The 18,677-nt window shown below is 34.1% G+C and overlaps 1 long non-coding RNA gene across 1 annotated transcript; it reads left to right on the forward strand.

The window, feature by feature from the left end:
* The first annotated feature begins 7,691 nt into the window (after positions 1-7,691).
* Positions 7,692-8,818, forward strand: LOC132298650 (uncharacterized). The gene is made up of 3 exons (XR_009479915.1): positions 7,692-7,824; positions 7,911-7,965; positions 8,759-8,818. It is a non-coding gene; the product is annotated as an uncharacterized LOC132298650 (long non-coding RNA).
* Positions 8,819-18,677: the final 9,859 nt, after the last annotated feature.

The raw sequence follows: 18,677 nt of genomic DNA on the forward strand, positions 1-18,677 counted from the left end.
AGAAAGTGCGTGATTTTAGGGGAATAATTTTTAGTATTTTGGAATAAGTATTTGGAGGTGATGAGCACTGAAAAGTGCGTATTTAAACCCCTTAAGTTTAGGCATTCTAGTACCTTTATCTATCTTATTTTACCGTTTTAGATTGATTTAGTATTATTTCCATTTTTAGGCGCTTATCTCGAAAATAAGCTAACTCAGCCAAATAAGAGCTTAATTGAAGCAATTCTGAGATTGAACGAAGGAAGGAGCAAAGTGGAGAAAGAAAGAAGCAAATGAAGTCAAAGGTGGAAAGCAACAAAGTTCGATCGATCCAAGTTCAAGGTTCGATAGATTGAACATCGATCGATCTCAGCACTTCAAGATAGATCCAAGCCTTGACCCAAAGCACTTAAGTCCAAAAGTTCGATCGATCCAACATCATTCTTCGATCGATAGAACACCTTTGTCCTTATCCAAATGATTGATCCTATCCACAACTGTACCACTCACCAACCACTTTTGTCCTTTTCCCATAAATATCTCCCACAAATATCTCGGATTTGTCTTTTTCCAAAAAGCTCAGCCAGATGGATCGATCCAGCCTAAGTTCGATCGATCTCACTTACTTTCGATCGATCAAACTTCCTCCAGTGCGAAAAAGTTAAAATTTCATCTCATTGAAAGTTGTCATTTATTCAATCATTAGGGAATATTGTGTGCACGACCCCAGCTCATTTTGGGTGTCATTTTGACCTACCTATATAAGGATAAGGATTGTTTTTTCAAAAAAGAAAGAGAGGAACATTACTTTTCATATCATCTCTTGGAGAGGAAGTTTAGAGGAGGAGGAGGCTAGAGACACCATTGGAGATCTTCATCAACAAGGCGCAAACCTCTTCCATAGAGTTAGCCCTTGAGGGTTGGAGCATCATCACCATGAGTGGCTAGACATCCTCTTGGGGCTAGAGTTAGCCCCAAGTATGCTTTCTATATCTTAATCTTGTGTATTATTGAGGGATTAGTGTTGTAATTGATGTTTTGACACTTTGATATATATAGATCTTTTTTATTCAATGATTTATGTGGTTTAATGCTTCCAATTGATCATTTCATTCTATCCATATGTCTATGTATGCTAGAATAGATGTTCATGTGTTTATCTCTAGATTTTGTATTATTGATGCATGTCTATGTGTATTGATGCTATAGATTTAGAAATTGTCAAAACATTGTGCTTAAAAGAATGCTTTTGTGATTCTCTTGATGGTTCATGCTTACCTGTTGATGGATTGTGCCTCTCCCCTAGTTTATTTTCATGCTAGTAGTGTAGATGTAGTGTAGTTGTAGTGTAGTGTTAAATGGGAGGACAATCTATACTTGTTATTTGATGATCCAAGCTTGTGAATGCAATTAGCATATGTCTCTATCCTTGTGTTGTATTTGGATTGTGAGCTTAATGAAAGGATTAATAACTTGTTTTGATTTATTGTGCCTTTCACATGTTGTTTAGACAATATATGCTTCATAGCTTAGATATATTGTGCCTTTCACATGATATTTAGACAATACATGCTTAACTAGTCATCCTTGCTTATTGAATCAACCAAATACACACACACCAATATTGCAACCCACTATTTGCCCTCATTAATCACTTGTCAATGATATAGAAATGCATTGCTTGGTGGTGATCTCTAAACCTCAAGATCTCTCTCTCCCTTACTTACTCTCTTTAGCATTGCATTCTTACTTAACTTAATTTAGTTGCTCTCTAGTTTAAACAACCAACCAATCACTTATTTGATCATTCGACTTACTAACCCTAATAGCGATTCCACAATCAACTCCGACTCTAATCCCTTGGGACGATACCTACTCGCCCTAGCTATATTTATAGTGAAAGGTAGTAGTGGCTTTTACAAATGTAAAACTATTGGCCCTTGCCTTAATACACACTCTCAAACGTATGGTGCGGCGACACACCCATCAGGAGGACATTTTGGACCAAAACAATAATTATTGATGCATATGTAATTATTTTACTTAATTCAATCAAAGTGAAAAATGAACTTTTAAAATAGATCATTTTGTTATTTAAAGCTCCTAATTCTATGTAAGTGTAGTTTTCCCTTATTTATATGTATAGAATAATTTTATTTTATGTCAACTATATATATATATATATATATATATATTAAACATCTATAATCTATTATGCTTACAGAGCATATTAAACACCAATTCTGCAAATAAGTCGCACTTAATGTGTCCAACAATTCAATTACTCTTATATAAAAATTTCACACATTATTTAGAAAGTTAAAAAAGAAAAATTGATTTTATGAAATGATCAAAAACGGCACAACTTATATAATGAGGTCAGCTTTTGTTCTTATTATTTATGCCATGACTATTATTTATGTTGTATAATTACTCAATTCAAGAGGACAAATGCTGACGGTGTTTAATTCTGAATGCATTAAGTGTTTATTCAATTAAGTGTGTTTGATAACACAATTTGAATATCGCTAAAAACAATAAGCGCAATTTAAAATGGGGTAAAATTTTAAGTGATAAAGACATCATTTATCACTTAGGTACTGTTTGATAAAACTGAAAATTAAGTACTGAAAATTTCAAGTACTGAATTTTAAGTGCTGAAACTTTAAGTACTGAATGTATTAATTTGAAAACCTGTTTGATTATATTTTAGTTTTAAGTGTTGAATTCATTAAGATTGTTTGTTATATACAAAAACTGGAATCTGAAAGTTATGCATATTACATTTTTACCCTCAATATTTGATACTCATAACAGTTTTATATTTATAAGACAAAAATATTAATAAAGCAACCACATTCACTCAATGAAATAAATAAATATGAAATAAATAAATATTTGGATTTTGTAATACATAATATTTAAAATATATAAGTTTTGGATTGAATAATATTTTGGTAGGGTATTGAAAAGGGCGTTACAAACATTAAGGAAAATACTTGAAAAATAATTCTTATTTAGGAATAAAATTCTATTATATAAATATTTGATGGAAATTTTAAATCTATTGGTTTTGGATTACATAATATTTATGCAGGTATAGTGTTACAGAAATTATAGTAAATTTAAAATATTTGTGTTTTGAATTACATAATATTTATGTAGGGTATTAAAAAATGTGTTACAAAAATTAAGGAAAGTGAAAAAGAATTTTTATCTAGGAAAATAATTCGATTATATATTTTCAGGGCCTTGTCAGATTACTCGAGGTGCGCGCAAGCTGGCCCGGACATCCACAATTAACCAAAAAAAAAATTAATTAATTCTATTATATAAATAATTAATAAAAATTTAAAGTATATAGGTTTTGGATATCAAAAAGAATGTTACAAAAGATTAAAAAAAGTAAAATTTAAAATATATGGGTTTTGGATTACATGGTAAAGTATTGAAAAGAGTGTTAAGAAACTATGTGAAAGACAATTCTTCTCTGATAATAGAATTCTATTATATAAATAATTACATAATATTTTTGTAGGGTATAAAAATGGTGTGCGTATAAAAATAGTGTTAACAATATTAAAAAAAGTACGTGAAATTGAATAGAATTCTGTTATATAAATAATTATTTTCTAGAGTGAATTAATATAAATGGTAACCAAAAGCTATATACATGTTTAAAAATTAAAATATATTAGGTAGAGTTATATTTTTTATTTTTTTAGAATTTGTTACATGTAATTCATTTTCAATAGAAAAATCGCAGAGAGAAACCCTAAAAGAGATAACACAATTATATGAGTGTAGAGCAGTCATTAAAAAGTTATTTTTTAAACCCAACTACTTACCGTGTTCTACGATAAGGGATAAGTAACTTTTCCCACGCTTAAAATTTTGGCCTATTTTAAATGGTATTTACCATGTTAAGCGGTATCCTAAAATTTTATCAAAAAAACTTATTTTTAAAAATCACTTACCATGTTCTGCATTCAGCGCTGAATTAGAAAATCAAACAGGCCCTTAATGTTGAACACTAAAAATTCAAAAAGATATCAAAAAATATGTATTTTTTAATTACCACTTAAAAACTTCAGCACTTAAAATTAAGCTCTTAAATTTTTCAGTACTTCAATTTTCATTTTTATCAAACAGTTTAAATCCTTAATCCAATCTTTCTTTATTTAGGGTTTTGAGAATTTTTTGGTGTGTTTGATGGCTGTTTTACATATTTTTACAAAAATAAGGGAGATAATAGCATATTATAAAAAATAGAGGGTCAAAGTGATATGTGCAGTATACTTAAAAGGGTGTTTTCAACACTTAACCCTATATATATATATATATATAATAAATGTATCTTAGATCAAGTGTTATACATATGTATAAAATAAGGGAGCTGATATTGGCACTCCACAATTATCCTCTAGCACTCCACCCCTCTTTTTTTTCAAAATTAAATTACAAATTAGTCCTTACATCACTCAATGTCTAGTTCTTATATTTTCAATATTGTAATTGCCCTCCTTATATGATATCTTATCTCTCTATGGGACTCTTTTAGAATTCCAACTCATTTTCTACCTTTTTTGTTGAAATATATAAATACTCCACCAATCGTGATGATCCGATCAATTTCCTTCAAATTATAAATATTTCTATATAACGGTGAAGTAAAATCCTCCACCAATCATGGTGCCTTCTTTGACTATTGTACACCTTCCATATATTCTTATCTTTACCATGCCTATATATAGGCTCCTTGTACTCAAACAATATACCGATATTAATAAATGTAACCCTTAGTGGCTCTTTGTCTATGGATGTAAGTCTTAGTGCCGAGCCATGTATATGTATGTGTTTTCCATATTTTTTTCTTCCTTTTTTTTATTTTCATTTCTTATTTTCGCATCCAATTTTAACATAGTATCAGAGCTAAGTTATTCTTGTAATCCCATCTAGAATTTGAGTTATTCTTGTAATCCAATCTAGAATTCCATTTCTAGGCGTTGTTTCGGCTATTTCCCCAGCATAGCTCCAGCCATTTCCTTGCTTTGTTCCAGTCATTTCTTGGCGTTGTTCTGGTTTTTTCTCAGCATAGTTCTGGCCATTAATTTGTTCCGAACACATTTTCATCATCTTCCAAGGCATTTCTTTAGCAAGTTGGGCATTCATGATATTCATACTCCAACTTGAGGGGAGTATTCGAATATATAAATATTTTTATATAATTGTTGAGCAAAATCCTCCACCAATCGTGGTGATCTTGTCAATTTCCTTTCAATTATAAATATTTTTATATAAAGGTGGAGCAAAATCCTTCACCAATCATAGTGCCTTCTTTGACTATTATACACAGTAGAAATATATAAAAAAGAAGAGAAATGAGATAATTGCGTAAAGACTTGAATGATATGAATTACTCATTCACATCTCTAATATTTATAGATAAAATGAGCACATGTTCGTATTATAAGAAATGAAACTAAATCAAATCAAAATCAAATCACAACTTACTCTAAAGCATATTCTATTGCATATTCTATAGCATAGTCAACTCTCTGCTTTTATGGTAAGTCATACCATAAATAGTGGTATCATATATGCTAACATGTGCATAGTCAAATCTCTGCTATTATGGTAAGTCATAACATAAATCTTGGTATCATATATGCTAACATTCCCCTTAAGTTGGTACGCGCGTGGATATCTAAAACGCCCAATTTGGACAATGCATTCTCAAACACAATTTTTGTTGATGCCCTTTGTAAAAAAGTCTGCAAGCTGCTGAGAGCTTGTGACAAACGAAGTGCAAATTTGACCAGAGATGATCTTCTATCGAATGAAGTAACGGTCCACCTCTATATGCTTGGTCCTGTCATGCTGAACGGGATTTGCTGCAATACTAATGGCAGACTTGTTGTCGCAGTAGAGTGAGAATGGAATCGACACTCGAAGGCACAAGTCTGTCATCAAGGTTTTCCGCCAAAGCAACTCACCTACCCTAAGAGCCATAGCCCTATACTCTGCCTCTGTACTAGATCAAGAGACAACATCCTACTTCTTACTGCGCCAAGTAACAAAGTTACCACCAATAGTGGAACAATAACCTGAAATAGACCTCCTATCTGAAATTGATCCTGCATAATCAACATCTGTCCGAGCCTCAACTCGTAAGTGACCATGATTGACAAATAAAATACCACGGCCTAGACACCCTTTTAACTAGCGAAGGATCCAAATAGTTGCATCAAGGTGAAGGGCACGAGGAGAGTGCATGAATTAACTCACGACACTCACGGCATAAGTAATGTCAGGTCGAGTCATGGATAAATAGATGAACTTCCCCACAAGTCGTTGATACTGACCAATATTTGACAACAACTCCCTCTCAGAATCAGCTAACCGATGATTCTGCTCAATCGGAATATCAACAGGTGTAACAGAAAACATCTACAGTTAATTTGTTCTTCATCTCATTCATTAGACAGACCAGTGTTGTTAAAGGTGCACCTAGGCACCTAGGCTCGAGACGCAGGTCTAGCACCTGTTGTCATCCTAGGCTCACTAATGTCTACTAGGCGCGCACCTCGGTTGCGCCTCGTCCTATTTGTTAGTCATGCCTCGCTATTTTTTGTTTTTTTAAAAAAAATTATTCTATCTCTTAAACCCAAAAGGGTACTTTTAGCAACATAATAAACAAATAAGAAAGCCTAAGCATATGAGAGAATAAACTTGTGTTCAAAAGAATAAACAAATAAGAAAGTCCAAGACCGAACATAGAAAGAGTGAGACTATGAGACCAACGACGAAGCCATGACAGGTCTTTCTTCATCTTCTTATTCTTCTTCTCTACTCCACCCTTCTCATCTTTGTTTACTTCTCTCTCTCCGTCTAGTTCTCCTCTCTCTGCCTTTTTTTTTTGTTTTTTTTTGGGCTTTATTTTTTCTCCTTTTTATTCTTTAACACTTTCTCTTTCTTCTCATCTACTTCTTTTGTCTCTGCCTCTTTTTTTTATGGCTCTATTTTTCTTTTTCTTTTCTTGTTAACAGTTTTTTTAATAGATTTGTTTCTTTATGTGCTCCGTTTTTCCATTCAAGAAAACAAATATGTGCTCTGTTTTATGGTTCTTTAATGCTTACATAGTTGATGGATTTACTTTTTTGTATTTAATATTAATTTTTAGAATATTGATATGACTTGTGAGATATGAATGTTATTGTGGTAATTTAAAATTTCAATTGTGCACTTCACTTCACTCAAGTGTGCGCCTCGCGCCTAGTCTCCAAAGGTGCGCCTTGAGCCTTTAATGACTACTGGAACAGACCAAGTTGTATAACCATATTACATTCTGCGGTTATTTCAACACTTCAAAGAAGCATTTTGGTTTCCTATTTGCTTGAATTGCATTATGTTTAAAAATTGGTTGAGAGAGGGCTGTTATGGCAGGTATTTGTCTATCCTGTCTTGTAGAAAACATCATCCAAGCATTACCTGGTTGTACAAAAAAATTCCCTCATCCAAAATATTGACTAATGATCTTGTACTGGAAAGTTTTTACCATAAATCAAGTTCAGTTATACTAAGCATGTAGTTATAATGTTGTATAGACACATATATTCCAAGTAAATGTCAATTGTATATATCTACTGCGTTCTTTCTTGAAGCTCAGCTGGTGAGACTTAAACTTGTTACTTTCTTCCAGCTTGTGAACCATGTTTACTTCTCTCCTGATGGACAATGGGTGGCAAGGGCTTCATTTGACAAGTCAGTCAAGTTGTGGAATGGTAACACAGGAAAATTTCTTGTCGCTTTCCGGGGCCATGTAGGCCCTGTCTATCAGATAAGGTTTCAATTTTTTCTACTATGTTTGTGTTATTGTTCATGTTTGTTCTATTTGTATAGCTAATCATTGTATTTCATGTTGTGTGCAGCTGGTCTGCTGACAGTAGATTGCTTTTAAGTGGGAGCAAAGACTCGACACTGAAGGTATTTTCTAGAGCTTGCATTTGTTGTGGTTCTTTGTGCCCCATGACTCTCATTGCTGATGAATCATTCTTTGTTTTACGCCATAGCATTTGAGGGCACAAGTTCATCCTTTGAGGCATTATAGAAATAATAAAAAAAGGGTCATTACGTAGTGGTCCCTGTTAATAAGTGGCTGGGAGGGGTAGATTAGATATAGACCTGAACTCTGGTATTAATTATTTGGACAAAGTGGCTGCTCTCAGAATTGGAACCACATTCTCACATTTTACAGCCCGTTTTGCCACAGCACCAGGCAATGGCCGTTTATGGAAGCAATAGATATAGCTATTTATTTGAGTAATCACAAAAAATGATGATAAAAGAAATGTAAGTAATATACTTATGACAGCCCTAATGACCCCACAGATGTCATGTTAACACAGCTATCTTAAGTGCCACATAGAACAACAAAGTGGACCTCATTTTGAGCATTGAGAACATGGAATTGAAATTTCTTTGGGCATTTATAGGACCTGTAACTTAATTTTGGTAAAAAAGTTGCATTCATCACTAACTTGCATGGTTGAGTTGGCTGTGGCTACGGCCTAGGAACCAGACATGTATGTGTTCAGCTCTTCTCAAGCTTACACGGCTCACATAAATTGTAGAGATTGTATGCAGTTGTAGGGGTCAGATTTGACTTGAAATGGGCTGCGGACACCGTTGTATTATCGAAAAGTGTGCAGTTTAAATTTGTATTGTTCTAGGGCACACCCATTTATGAAGTTTAAATTTGTATTGTTCTGCTTTCCAGGTTTGGGATATCCGGACGCAGAAGTTGAAACAAGATCTTCCAGGTCATGCAGATGAGGTACTTTCCCCTCCAAAAAAGCCACTTCACACATATTTTTTCAGAATATTTTGATTAATTTATCCGTGTTCTTTCCAACTGGGTTTTTCTAGGTTTTTGCTAGCTGTTGATTGGAGTCCAGATGGTGAGAAGGTAGCATCCGGTGGTAAAGATAGAGTTTTAAAGCTATGGATGGGATAGAATATACAAGGGAGACAAAAGGTACATGCAAGGGCATGATCCAAAAGGTGTTTCATTCAGTGGAGTTCTGCAGCCTCCATCACAATACCGTTGTACAAGTATGGCATAAGAATAAAAGGAACATTATAGATCGGCTTCGCGGGTTGTAAAACGCTGGCTAGTTATTGCTTTTCTGCGTATTGAGAAGATATTGACTCTTTTTTTGTTTATTTGTCAAGCTACAGTGACTGTGTTTATAGTGATTCTAACATCTAAAGCCCAGTTTTATATTCCATCAGAATCGTAGATCAACAAACATATGGCATGGCTTGCATGTTAATTTATTTTGTTTTAAAAAATAATATATTAGTTCTAATATCTAATTAAGGCCAGTTTATTTTGCTTGATTTATGGAAAGTGTAGAAAGATGAATGGAGATTCCACTGTAACCTTAACTACCAATAGAATGATTAATAATAATACAGAGAACTCATGGACATTTTGTTATTAGAAAAATTATTACATATCTATTGCAGTTTTTGACTCTCCAATCATTTTTAAACAGGGAAATGATAAACTTTGCGACCAGTTTTTGTTGCCACGGATGTGTGACATTTATTACAACACTGAAAGAGATGAGAGAGTTTATTTTATTTATTGCCGACAAAGAGTCCTTGTCGGACTCTATCCATTGGGCATTGTAGCAGTACTTTTTGCAACATTAGAACTTAGCAAAAATCCAACTATTGTTCAGTCTTTCTGTTACTAGCAATTGCTCATCAAAGCTTGAATAGAGGAAGAACTGAGGAATGAGTACCATTCAGTCCAAACCTCTTGCCCTTCACGGCAATTAAATCTGTGAACCGAACTTCCTTGTATATAGGTGGATTGATGTCCGATAGAAGTTCCTTTATAGGTCCATACTGCTTAGATATATTCCTAGTGCTGGGATGGAAGAAACAAGCAGCAGACACCCTTGGTCCGACTGATCGCGCCAGTACTCTGTGCTCCAAACTTTTGAACTTATCGTTGGTGATAAGCTGCACATTTTGAGAAGACCAAAGTTACCGCGAGTAGGGTTAGAAATAGAGAGAGAGGCTTTGTTGTTGTTTAAGGATATTAACATCTACTAATGAACAAGTAATTCATTGTTTTGAACTATACCTGCATAAAATCTCCGATGTTTGCTATAAGAGCTCCTGGGACAGGGTGCACATCAACCCCTTGATCTTGAAGGCGAATTTGAAGGCCCCTAATGCTATCTTTAAGGAGAATAGTTAGAAAAGGCAGGTCTGTATGTTGGCTCAAGCCTAGAGTCAGTTCAGGCTGTGGGCAAATTGGGTAATAGTGGCACAAAAATGCTGCACTCTTCATGCACTCTGTGCTTCCCAAATAGTCGCTGCTCAGTCCTAGAGCTTCCGATAGTAGTTCACTTAGTTGCTCCTTCAGTATGATTATGCATTTCATGTACTCTTTGTTGGAAATAGTGGCCTAGTTACACACACAACACTATACTATTTGGAAGAGAATAGAAATGGAGGAAAATACTTTTTATTTCACTTGATAGAAAATGAGTACAATGCATGGGTTTATATAGGCTTCAAAACATAAATGTAAATGAAACTTAAAACCCCACTAACATATCATTTAGTAGGCAAAACTCCCACTAACCCACTAACATGACCATTTAGTAGGCAAAACTCCCACTAACCCACTAACATGACCATTTACTAGTTGTAACTCTCATGCCCCCCACTAACTCCAATAAAAAACTCACATAAATGTAAAACACTAAATAAAATAAAGTTTAATTTCTAACACCCCCTCTTAAACTTGATTTTTTTTCAACTCCAAGCAAACTCCTAAACTTGTGAAAATCTGCAAACTTGAGGGGCTTGGTGAAAATATCCGCAACTTGATCTTGTGACTTGATGAACTTGAGCTCCACCTCCTTCTTAGTTATACATTCTCTAATGAAATGAAATCTTGTATCAATATGCTTGCTTCGTTCATGAAACACCGGATTCTTGGCCAAAGCAATTGCTGATTTGTTGTCCACAAAAATCTCCGTTGACTCTTCTTGTAGCATGTGTAATTCCTTCAACAAATTCCTCAACCAAATTACTTGACAGACACATGAAGTGGCTGCAACATATTCTGCTTCACAAGTTGAGAGGGTGACAATGGGTTGCTTCTTTGAACACCATGTAAAAGCAGTATTTCCCATGAAAAAACAATAGCCTGAAGTACTTTTTCTATCATCCAAATCTCCGGCCCAATCACTATCACAATAACCCACAAGCTTGAAATCATTAGAAAATGAATAGAATAACCCAAAATCAAGGGTACCTTTGATGTAACGAAGAATCCTCTTAGCCGCCTTGAAATGAGTTATGGTGGGTCTTTCCATAAACCGACTAACAAGCCCAACCGCAAATAATATGTCCGGCCTTGTGCATGTTAAGTATCTCAAGCTTCCAACAAGACTTTTGAAAAATGTTGGATCCACCGTTTCTCCATCTTCATCTCTTGACAATTTAATTCCAACTTCCATGGGCGTGTTCACCAATTTACAATCTTCCATCTTGAAATTCTTAAGAATTTTCTTAGCATAGCCTTCTTGGTGAATGAAAATTCCATCCTTCATTTGCTTGACCTCAATGCCAAGATAATAAGCCATGATGCCAATATCTGTCATCTCGAACTCTCGAGCCATAACCTTCTTGAAATCTTCAAACATTTTTGGATTGCTACCTGTGAAGATTAAATCATCCACATACAAGCAAACAAAAAATACATCTCCATTCTCACTTACTTTGGAGTAAAGAGCATGTTCATATGGGCACTTTGAAAAATTATTGTCTTGAAAATATTTGTCAATTCGCTTATTCCACGCTCTTGGTGCTTGCTTCAAGCCATATAAAGCCTTCTTCAATTTCAAGACTCTGTTTTCTTGCCCCTTTACAACATAGCCCATGGGTTGTTGAACATACACCTCTTCTTCAAGAAACCCATTCAAGAAAGCCGATTTCACATCCATTTGGTGGATTCTCCAATTGTTCTGGGCTGCCAAAGAAATTAACAATCTAATTGTTTCCAAACGAGCTACGGGTGCAAATACCTCATCATAGTCAATTCCAGGCTTTTGGTTGTACCCCTTGGCGACCAATCTTGCTTTATATTTTTCAACTTCACCATTTGCATTATACTTTGCTTTATACACCCACTTGACACCAATTGCCTTTTGCTCTTTTGGAAGTGTAGCAAGCTCCCATGTGTCATTCTTCTCTATGGATTTAATTTCTTCATCCATAGCATTTCTCCATTTTTTGTCTTGTGCAGCCTCTTCAAATCCTACGGGTTCACAATCCGCAAAGAGACAAAAAAGTGTTAGATCACCTAACCTTTCCGTTACCTCATCTGTTTCGTCATATATGTCACGAAGACTCCTCATGCGAAGTGGTGGTGTGTCACTTGAACTTGATGATGATGGAGTTGATTGATCTTGAATTGATGGCGGTGGAGGTGATGTTGGTGGAGAAATGGGCTGCTCCATGCCTTCATTTTCTTGCTCCTCATCTGAAATTGAAAAAATATTATAATCTTCATTTGGAGTGTTCCAATCCCATGTGGCTCCCTCTTCGAATTCAACATCTCTACTAATGACAATCTTCCCATTGCTTGGATTGTACAACTTGTAGCCTTTGGAATTTGCATCATAGCCAATGAACACCATTTTTTCACTTTTGTTGTCTAACTTGGTCCTCCTTTCATCCGGCACGTGCACATGGGCAATGCTCCCAAAAACCCGCAAATGAGAGACACTTGGCTTTCTTCCGCTCCATGTTTCTTGTGGTGTTTTGTTTTGTACACTTCTAGTAGGACACCGATTGGACAAGTACACCGCACAATCAACCGCTTCAGCCCAAAATTCTTTAGGCATTTCCTTACTTTTCAACATGCTTCGAGCCATATTGAGAATGGTTCTGTTCTTCCTTTCTGCAATTCCATTTTGTTGGGGCGATCTCGGAACCGTTAAAGGATGGTGAATTCCATTTTCTTCACAAAATTTTTTGAAATTATTTGATGTGAATTCACCACCTCTATCGGATCGAAGAGCCTTTACATCATAGCCACTTTGTTTTTCAACAAGTGCTCTAAATTTTTTAAAAATTTCACACACCTCCGATTTTTGTTTAAGAAAATACACCCATGTTTTTCGGCTAAAATCATCAATGAATAATAAAAAATAATTATTCTTACCAAATGATGATGGAGAAATTGGACCACAAACATCCGAATGGATAAGTTGTAGTGGCGCCGTAGCTCTTGTGGTAGCTTCTTTAGGAAAACTTTTCCTTGATTGCTTTCCAACGAGACATCCTTCACATAATTGATTTGGATTGCTAATGAAAGGCAATCCCTTCACCATCTTCTTTTTGGCCAACAACTCTAATCCTCCAAAATTCAAGTGCCCAAATCTCAAGTGCCAAAGCCAAGTTAAATCATTAACACAAGCCTTCAAACATTTAGCCTCGTCGGCTTGAATATTTAGCAAAAACATCCGGTTCTTTGTCATTGGAACCTTGGCAATCAAATTACCCAATGGGTCTCTTATCGAAAGACTACAATCCTTCATGGATATATTGTAGCCTTTTTCTAAGAGTTGTCCCAAACTCAAAATATTGTTCTTCATATTAGGCACATAATAAACATTAGAGATAAATTGATGATGCCCATTTCTCAAACGAATCAATATTTTACCTTTCCCTCTTACCGGAATTTGTGATAAGTCTCCAAATGTTACCTTGCCATTTATTGATTCATCAATATCAACGAACTTCTCTTTGCTACCACACATATGATTGCTAGCACCGGTGTCAAGATACCACACATCTTCTTGATCACTCCTTTCACATTTGTATGCTAACAACAAAGTAGGCTCCACTTCTTCATCAACATAATTCGCCTTTTCTTCAACATCGTTAGCAACATTTCTACATTCCGAAGCATAATGACCATACTTTTGACAATTATAACATTGAATTTGAGACTTATCATACCTCCTTCCATATGACCTTGAGTAATTTCCTCTACCACGACCTCTTATTTGTTGTGAGTCATGGATTTTTTCTTCATTGTTGGTTGTGTGTTGACCGCTTCTTTCTCCTCTTCCACGGCCTCTTCCTCTTCCTCGGCCACGTGCATTTCCACGTCCTCGGCCCCTTTGATTTCCTCCATGTTTTTCGTCTCTTTCGTTCAACGAAAACTTTGTTTGTAGCACTTGCTCCAATGCTTCTTGTTTCTTCACCACCTTTTCTTCATGAGCTTGCAATGAACCCATGAGTTGATCAACAGTCATGGAATCCAAATCCTTTGACTCTTCAATGGCTACAACAATGTAGTTGAATTTGGAATCCAACGACCGAAGGATCTTTTCAACGACCCTTGTATCAGTCATGGTGGTTTCGCCATATCTCCTTAGTTGATTTACAATAGCCAGGACCCTCGAAATATAATCTGAAATTGATTCAGATTCCTTCATATGCAATGCTTCAAATTCACCCCGTAACGTTTGGAGGCGAACCTTCTTCACTTTATCAACTCCTTGGAAGGAATTTTGAAGAATCTCCCATAGTTGCTTTGCATTTTCTGCACTAGCAACTCTTTGTAGCATTCCATCATCCAAACATTGATGGATGGTCATCACCGCCTTTTGGTCCTTCTTTCTCATGGCTTGTAAAACATCTTTTTCGGCTTGAGACAAAGTTGCCTCATCTTCTGGCTCATCATAACCTTTGGAAACAACTTCCCACACATCTTGTGCTCCCAAAATTGCCTTCATACGGATACACCAATTTTCATAGTTATCTTTGGTGAATCGAGGCATTTGAAATGGAACCGAATTGTTTGCCATTTCTTCTCTCTCTCACAAACTAGCTCTGATACCACTTTGTTGGAAATAGTGGCCTAGTTACACACACAACACTATACTATTTGGAAGAGAATAGAAATGGAGGAAAATACTTTTTATTTCACTTGATAGAAAATGAGTACAATGCATGGGTTTATATAGGCTTCAAAACATAAATGTAAATGAAACTTAAAACCCCACTAACATATCATTTAGTAGGCAAAACTCCCACTAACCCACTAACATGACCATTTAGTAGGCAAAACTCCCACTAACCCACTAACATGACCATTTACTAGTTGTAACTCTCATGCCCCCCACTAACTCCAATAAAAAACTCACATAAATGTAAAACACTAAATAAAATAAAGTTTAATTTCTAACACTCTTCCACTTCTCTCCTGCACAAACAAAATTAAGTATTTGTGGACTTCACCTACAACACTAATATTACCTTAATGAAAGATTAATAATGAAATAAAAGAACCATTTTAACTAAACAAAATCCTGCAAGATCTGATAAAACAACTAAAAATACTAAAAAATATGATATCATTGTTGTTATTACCCTCCACATGAATTGGGTAAAGCTCATACCATATCCGGGGTCATTGCCCCTAAGGAATCAATCGCATTCGAGACTTAATACTTCATGATGCACTAAGTTAATCGCACTCGAGAGGATTCGAAACATTGAATCTGAAACTTAATGCTTCAAGAGGCACTAAGTCCTATTGCCTCTAAGAAATTGATCGTACTCAAGAGGATTTGAACCTGAAACTTAATATTTCATGAGGCACTAAGTCTCATAGCTTCACTACTAGAGGTTCTTTTCCTCCAATGTTGCAAAGACTTGTAAACCTGAGTATATAATTGAAAATAATTTTTTTCCCGTGTTAACACCATCTAACAAAAATATTATAGAAAGAAGGTTCATATATTTTTATTAAACATGAGGGGACTAGGTGCAATTCCTCTTTTTTTATTTTTATTTTTTTTATTTATTTTTTAATTGATGTCCAACATGGGCTTATATTTGTATGAATTTTGAAAATACAAGTTATATATATTATATATATTTTTTCCAAACTCACTATCTTTTAGGCTAATATATATTCTTTTCAAAATACTTGTTTATTAGCCTAAAAGATAGTGTATATAGTCTTTTCAAAATACTTGTTTATTAGCCTAAAAGATAGTGAGTATGGAAAATATATATATATATATATATATTGGAAGGGCCCAAGTGAAATTTCTACGAATTTTGAGACATTGAACTTATTTATTGAACAACTATTTTTTATCAGGGTAAAACAAAAAAATTTATATAGTTAGGGGGGCACGAACACGACAGGATAAAGATACTAACATAGCAACACATATATATATATAATGTTTTTATGTAGACTTGCATAAAATTTTAAAAGTACATATAAATCTAAAACAATAATTGTTGATCACAATCTGTGTGTGTATTAATTACTAACATTTCCTCATAAAAAATATAACCAGCATTTCCTTATATCTCCTCATCATAACCCAATTCTCCCTCTCTTTCTTATTACCGTTTATTTTTTTTTTTTTTTTTTTTTGAAGAAGAATAATGTTGAAGTATTTAGAACACCTTGTTATGCTTATCCTAACAATTATACAATGATTTTAATAAAAAAAAGTTACATTTTGTGGCCAAATACATGTGTTTTTATTAAATAGACATGTCAATGGATCGGATTTTGGTCCGACAACTCATATATGAATTGAAAATTTAATCTGATAACCCATAACGATCCAAATCCGATAATCTGTTAGTTAAACAAATCGGATATGAACTATGGTCGATCCGATGCGATAATAATCCGATTCAAAATAATATATTATACAATATATTAAATATATAATCTAATTTTATAATATAATATTTATATATTATCAAAATATTCTTATCATTATTTTCTCCTCTCTTTTTTAACTCTCTTTATGTTTTCTTATTCCGAAATTTTTATATAATTATATTTTTCATATTTTATTTATTATTTTTATTTTCTTTTGACACACACATATATATATATACACACACCCACATATATATATATATATATATATATATATATATATTACAAAAATTTTAAAAATTGTACACACACCCCCTTATCTGATCGGTTCGGATAGGATTATCGGATCGGATATCCGTTTTTTAACAAAATTGGATATGAATTTATTAACAAAATATTTATCGAATTATCGGATGCAATCGGATCGAATCGAGCATAGGGAAATTTTCTTTTGACACACATATATATATATATACACACACCCACATATATATATATATATATTACAAAAATTTTAAAAATTGTACACACACCCCCTTATCTGATCGGTTCGGATAGGATTATCGGATCGGATATCCGTTTTTTAACAAAATCGGATATGAATTTATTAACAAAATATTTATCGAATTATCGGATGCAATAGGATCGAATCGAGCATAGAGATCGGACCAGCACTGATCATGTTCGAATCTGATCCATTTACAAGTCTTTAAAGTTTAAACACGTGTTTCAAAATTGTGAATACATTAAAGAAGTATTAGAAACGTATATGCAAATATATATGAGATTACATCCCAAACAAAAAATGTTTCCTTGTAAAGTATTTGTGCTTTGATACTCGAAATATGTATTTTTAAAAATAATAATAATAAATAATTGAAAGAAAAAAAAAAAACACTTTGCAAGTATGATGATACCTGACGACTGAAGGTAACACATCCCGGTTCACCATATCATCTTTGAAAACAAAAGATAATGAATCCGCCCAATTTGCAGCAGCTTTACTTGAATGGAGAAATTCGTTGCTGTAATATCTCACACTTTGTGTTCGATCACGGCTATAAAACTCCATCTTTGTCTCTGCAGGTTGCTCATGGAATCGTCGAATACCTTCTATCATCCCATCCATTACACTATCTGGTACTCCATGGTTGACAAGTTGAAAGAACCCCCATGTTTCTGATGCTTCGCGGATTTCATTGACAATCTCATGCCGACGTTGGCCACCATTTTCAAAGCCTTTGAGGTCTACAATGGGGATTTGGCGTGTAGTGTTTGATGATTTTTGAAGCTTCTCTGGAGGGTTGATGAAGATCCTGGGGATGCTGGTAATTCCAGCATCCGCAAGTCCTTTAACTCCAGCTTTTGTTCTGTCGAATTCATTCACTGCTTTTGCCCTATTGTAATCTCCATCAATAGAGTTTTTAGTGGTTGAGACTTCCATGGATGAAGTCGTGTATGAACAAAGATGACAAGAACTAGCTAAAGATGTTGATGATGAGTCGCAAGAAGTGCGTGTATCGTTATATAGCGAGTGTTATGACAATAATGAATATATATTTATTTAAAATGTCAAATGTTGCAGTGAGATCCACCTTAATTAATTATTCATGTCACAATTTTAGCAAGTTTTATTCCAATTTTGATCAGCTGATTGTAGTCTCAAAGAAATTTTTCTTTCTAATATTTTAACATAGGCAACAAGAGGATGACTTACAACTATTTTTTGAACATTTTGTATTTCAAAAGTCAAAAATTAGTATTAATTTTACTAAAATTCCTCAGGTTTGATCAAATATTATTTTGAAATAATTTTTAAAAATTATTATTATTTAGATTCAATTTTACATCTCCGTCAACATGTAAAAAGATAATTTTATCTTTATTTTTTTAATTCATTTTTAATTCAAAATGTCAACAAACATAAAAAGACAAATTGCCCCATTACTTTCTCATT

The sequence above is a fragment of the Cornus florida genome, unplaced genomic scaffold (genome assembly GCF_030987335.1).
Source record: "Cornus florida cultivar Cherokee Brave unplaced genomic scaffold, ASM3098733v1 CherokeeBrave_3.0.0_Hap2_Chr03, whole genome shotgun sequence".
In the NCBI taxonomy this organism is placed as follows: Eukaryota; Viridiplantae; Streptophyta; class Magnoliopsida; order Cornales; family Cornaceae; genus Cornus; species Cornus florida.